The sequence below is a fragment of the Haemaphysalis longicornis genome, unplaced genomic scaffold (assembly GCF_048455015.1).
Source record: "Haemaphysalis longicornis isolate Haplotype H1 unplaced genomic scaffold, Haemaphysalis longicornis Haplotype H1 scaffold_14, whole genome shotgun sequence".
NCBI classification, from domain to species: domain Eukaryota; kingdom Metazoa; phylum Arthropoda; class Arachnida; order Ixodida; family Ixodidae; genus Haemaphysalis; species Haemaphysalis longicornis.
In genome coordinates, this window is record NW_027526245.1 from 54,422,468 (window position 1) to 54,428,467 (window position 6,000).

Sequence of the window (6,000 nt, forward strand, 5' to 3'; positions counted from 1 at the left end):
GTCATGCCGGAAATGCTGCTGCCTAGCCCACTCCGGTTTTATCGTGAGAGTACTATTTTTGGTTTTAGGTACGTGTGCTAGGCACGTCATTACTGACATAACGAAACATACGACGGCGCGGGTGAATTAAATTTTTTACTAAATGTGCCTAATTTCTTTGTTAATATTGCGTATTTCGCTTCTGCACTAGGGCTTAAGGTGCTACAAAACACCAAATATTCTGAATATTAACAAAAAAAAAAAAAGAAACGCGCATCCTGTCTTTATGGCCCTTCACGTACCCCGAGAGATTTTTTCCTCATTTACGGAGACTTGGTAGAATAAAACGCTCGAAAAGCACAAAACTGCTTTTAGATTGGGTATCTTGAACCTTTCCTGTTCAAAAGTATTTCGAACGTTCTTAAGCCTGTACAGACTTGTATTTTATTTAGCGATAGCTTGACGAACATCCAGTATTCTGAGGATAAGGCATCTTTCTGATACCTCTCGCTGTAATTTGGTATTACAAGGTTTATCGGTATTCCTGTTTAGGGTATTGTATACGTTATAAAATTCTGCATTATGAAGCAGGATTTCTATAGTTTACACGTGCTGAAGTATAAATTGCACACGTAATCATGTATCAGGGTGCCAGTTATTCATGAGACTTTTAACCTTTTTTTCGTTACTCAATTTTAGCAACAATAATTTTGCGGTCTCGAATACTTCCTATTTTGTTCAAAAGGCAACCATAAAGATGCAACAGTTTACGTTTTGGGCCTCCACAAATTCAACCATGGGTACAATTCGACAAACCAATCAATGGTGATTTCACCAATGTTCGGATCAGTAACTCATGTGTTAATTATTTTGAACATTCTAGTTCGTTTTAATAAAACTGTAAACGGAGAATGTTAAATCTCTCCTATAAGTGCATATCAAATTATACAATCTGTATTTCAGGTAGTACAAGCGGAAGCAACTACTATACGAAAGCCTGCAATATCAGTAAGTGTCGCACCAAAGCACAGTGCTCAGTTAATTATTACTGAATTTTTGATACGCGTCACAACTTCGCGATAAAGAATCAGAATAAAAAATTCCTTATACACCATTATATACCCGTCGTATTTCAGTATTCTAAAGAACGCACTAAATGATTTCTCTGTAAAATATCCTATTTCGCAACGGAACTGCCGACCAGCGTGCTAGTATGGCCTCAATCTGCAGTGTCGTACTAATTCTATGGTACCATGTAAGGAAACAAAAAATGTGAGCACAAGAGCTCTTTGAGCTTTTAGTTCTACCATCAAGCGTTACCAGGTAGAAATACCAAGTAAACATACCGAGCGCACGTGAGCGTGCACTTCGTGAGGCGCACCCGGCGTCGCCCAGGCTTACATGTGGGATTGCGCCAGGGGAGGAGCTCGCAAAAAATACCAGGAAAAAATAACACCCCGCTGCATTTTTAGAGACGCGCAAGAAGAGCGCCTGGCGTAAGCCAGCTGGACATTCGGGAACACTCCACGCAATGTTCGCTGCGTGATCTCTCGCGTGCTGTGGTCGTCGCCAGTTCAGCTGCGTTCGCGCCTGAAGTAGGGAACACAGACGCCGCGTTCGCCTTAAGGACACCAAGTTAGGGCGTCCGATTTCCATGGGTTATAACGCGTGCTCACTGTCCACTTTGGGAGAGATGTGAAGGCTTGTGGACAAAACCATCCGGGCCTGCCAGTCATGGAGAACTTTCAGCGGCACGTCCAGAAATCCGTGTGAGGTTCTACAGCCAGGTCTCCGACGAAGGAAGCGGGGTCGCCAGCTCTGCTGTTTCTCCAGCTTTCCATACACAAGTTCAAGCTGCGGAAAATTTTGAAAACAAAACAAAACATATGTGCCTGTTCTAAACAAGCGATAAAAAAATGAGTGTATGCTATACACAAAAACTAAACCCGTCCAAAGCAACGCCTAGTAGCCGCATAGAATATCCTAACCTGAATCCCAATCAGCACAAAATTTTATTTTGCGGCAAATGCGAAACCGGCTTTAAATTCGCTTTCACTTAATGGGTTTCAAAGCCTGGGACGGCTGGAAACGGTGAAATTTGGATAAAGTCCATATTTGTAGGTTTCGTTAAGAAAAATCTGAGGACACCTAATGATTCTTATGGCTTGTGAACGCGAAAACACGAATTTCTTGTCGAATGCCCGAGACGCCTTGTTCCTGCCGCATGTTATCGAAGGGTATCGTAATCTTGTCGCTTCGAACGAGAAACATTGCAGTCTGCCTCGGCACTTTCAAATGGCTTTGATCTTTTTAGGGCGCGTTGCAACGCGGTCGATTGTAGGTAGCGTAAAATGATACCAAGGGGAGAATTGTACTTATGGTGAACCACGTGACGCCGTGACATGACTATGACGTGCCGCTAGGTCACTGCAGTCATCATCATCGACTTGGCGCACTGCATGCAGGGACCTGCGCGGGAATTTTAAACCGGGGTGTGGCCAATCATGATCATCAGTTCCGGGTGGCGCCATCTATGATCTAGAAGGAGAGGCGCACCATTCGGAGCGACCTCTTTTTTTGGAAGTGGCCCCATCTGTCCAAGTGTCGCCGAGATGCAGTTTTTGATGAACCCCGTCTTAACTAAGTGACTACTTACTCGTTTACGTGGTCGATGACGTTGTGGTCCTGCTCAGCACGAGCAGAGGCAGAGGAAAGAATATCGCTTTCTCGCTGGCCAGGAAACTTCACTGGCCAGGAAGCTGGCCAGGGACTGAAATTTATCAAAAACAATTGGAAAACGCTTTTGTTTCAACGAAGACATACAAAACAGTTTTCGATTGCGGATGCCAGTCGTCCAATAAACTGAAAAAAAGAAAACGTTTTGAAGGCTTCGTTTAGTACGAACCATCCAAGTAATTGCACGGGGAGCACAGAGGCCCCAAAACTGCTTTCCAATTTGCCTCTTGAACGATAACACGCGTGGGAAACTTCAGGCTTCTTGTTCATATCATCAACAAAAGCAACCATCACTGCTTCTAAAACTCTTGTGCTTTGAATGCATGAACCTTAATTTGCGGTAAGGTCGATAAAGCTATCTCAGACAGTAACGTGGCTGATTTGTTATCTCCACCTCCTTAGTACGACCATTTTGTGTCCTTCCATCGTTACGGTCTACAGTTTCTGAGAAAATTACACCTTCGCGGGGAATGAAAATCAGGATTTTCTTTCCTCTGCCACCGAAGGAGACCTTTGAATTTACGTCTATGAAAGAAAACTTGGATTCATCTTATCGCATCTTGGATTCGTCTTAAGTTGCGCCACGAGGCCCTTTTGAGATATCCCATTACTTGTTTTTTTTTTACATTCAGCCCCTTCGCCTTGACCGCCTGGCCAGATCATTTTTGTGCGTTGAAACCCTGCAACCTCGACACATCGTTTTCTCGGGTGAGACATTGCAATACAAAGACACCTCTTCCACCCTCCCACGACGAGTCGCACTGTGTTTCCAATAAGATGGAGAAGAACGCTACTACACTGCTGATTGGTCTCAAAGAGGCCGCCTTGTTACACTGCCTCAAATCGGCGTGCCTCGAAACTCCACCCAACCCCGTTCAGAAGTAGCCAGCTGAACCGCTCATCTGCCTACTTCCACAATCAAAGCACCCCTCCCTCGAAGCCGCGTGCAATTTCATGTTCCGTCAGGGTGGGGGCCATCAGGGGCGGTATTCTCGTAACTGTCCCTTTTGAAAACGTCCCTTTTGTGCCCCTTCCTCCTGACGTACTTCCGGTTAAGCAATGAGCGTTAACAGTAGCTTTGCCGCGCTTGCGTTACGTTACTTCCGGTTGTTTGCTTTTAGCCAATAAGGGCTTGCCAAAAGGGACACTTTTGAAAGGGACGCAAAAGGGACAAAACTCGAGAATACCGCCCCAGAGCTCTTTCCGTGAGGGCGCACAGCCGGCGCTTTAGCGTCTTCTATATATGACGAAAAGAATAAATAAAACGAGGAGCTCGTGCTCCGTTCGCCACTACTGCACGGGCATTTCTGTTCTGAAAACCTACCCCACTAGGCATGTTGCTCTGGCGTTGCGCTACGCCCCGCGGTTCGCGACATACTTATTGTAGTCTGGGCACTTTAGTCTGCGTTTGTTCGTTTACGAAATGAGACATAAAGGCGTTATGCTAAGCCTAAGAAGTGAAGCTTTAGGGCAGTTGCTATTTCTGTTCTAAAAAACTGTCACCTACCTACCCAATTCACTGGTGCACGTACCTGCACCAGTGAATTACAAAACGAAATATCCCAAAGTAAAAGATGAAGTTTTTTACCATAGTGTATTCCCGATGTTTTCTTCTCCAAGTCCAGCAAGGCCTACCAAACCCACAGAATTGCCAATAAGAGCATAGTTGAATTATAATTTGAACTGCATTCTGCTTTCGCACAATATACGTTGGTTGGAGCGTTGAAATCGTTCGTATACATTATGTTTACGCGTCTCAATATTTGCCGTCTTCTCCTTTTCTCTTCTCTTCCAGATAGAGAAAGAATACTGTGTGAACTACGTGTTCAAGGAATGGCACGAAACAGGCCCCCTCCAGAATGCGATCAGATGTATTGCAAACACTGCTACTGTTCTAAATGCCAAATAGATTTTTCGGATTGTCCCGATCAAGACCCAGCAAGAAAATACCGGCACCCCCCTCTCTTTCTTAATGCTACAAATGTGTGCCCAACGAAGAAACTCCCCAGGCGATGCCGCTTATGATAGTTTGGAGCCGCGACACTGATAATTTTGTTGCAACGTTACTTACAGGACGCAATAGCACCATGTTGCTTAATATTTTCACATTGTGAAATCACCCGTATGTTCTATATGCATGAGGAGCAATGTTTTATGTTGACTGCGAAGTGCACTGCCAAGCGGATGACAAAGCGTATATAGGAACGTGTTACGCAGCCCTGGCTTTCCACCCATCAATTTGTATTCTACGTGTCTTTTAAATCGCACCTTACCATTTGTTACGCCCTTAGCATAATGTAGTGTACGCTACGAAGCCTCACCAAGAAGAATGAGAATCTTTGTTTCAAATTAAAAAAAAGAGCTGTGAAGCAAAAAAAATCTTTGATTATTCGGTATAAGAAATATCCCTTGTTACAATGCAAAAGCGAAAATGGGACATAATAAATAGCTATTTTCTGGTGCTTCTGCTCTTTCCAAGACAGTGAAAAGCGCTATAGTGTGTAGACTTTCAGGACACACTGACTATATAGCTCCCAAACACTGCTAAGGACTGCTGTGACTGCCGGCTGAATTGACTGCAGTAGCTTTGCGACTGGAGCGCTGTCTTGGTGGGTGCTATTTAGACGTTATTGGAAAAAGCAAAGGCCATGCATACCGGAGACCGGACCTGTTCAAGGAGAAACCAGTAGTACTTCGCTATGTACCTAGGGCTACGCACAACTTGAAGAAGGTGGCAGAAAGATGAAGAGAAGCAGTTGTGTTCTGCCCCTCGCAAAGTTTGCCGTCTGTGAGCGCAAATTTCTTGGAAGCGAATACATAAAAAGCGCTAAAAGAATCATGCCAAGACATTTATGCCTTGCAACTTTGCATGGCCTACGAGATACCCATATCGTTGGGCGATGCCTTTGCCGTTCACACGGCCAGATGCGTGAAAAAAAAGGGCACGCGAGCATAATTCCTCTCTAAAGAGCATGCACGACGCGCGGGGATATAAATGCGCAGTGTGAAACGTGCGAGTGCGAACATTTTTTTGAACAGATAAAAAATCTTAGCCGAAGCGAAAACACTACGTCTGGGTATACGGCATCTTATATTATGAAGAATGCGGAATAATGCATTATTCCCACTTCTGTGCCTTTATGCGGCAAGGAAATTGCGTTTTGAAAAGGTTTTCTCTGAATATGCCTACCCTATTGTTTTATATCTGGGTCGAACTGCGCATGCACCCTCCAATAAAAGAATGTGTTTATATGTGACGACGCTTGCAATAAATTGAGTTTAGAG

The 6,000-nt window shown here is 44.4% G+C and overlaps 1 long non-coding RNA gene across 3 annotated transcripts in view; it reads left to right on the forward strand.

Moving 5' to 3' along the window:
• LOC144165107 (uncharacterized) overlaps positions 1–6,000 on the forward strand; it is a 102,998-nt gene extending 96,998 nt beyond the window's left edge. For all 3 annotated transcript variants that reach the window (XR_013321364.1, XR_013321362.1, XR_013321363.1), the window contains 2 exons: positions 943–987; positions 4,511–6,000. This is a non-coding gene — a long non-coding RNA (uncharacterized LOC144165107). The remainder of the gene's footprint in view (positions 1–942; positions 988–4,510) is intronic.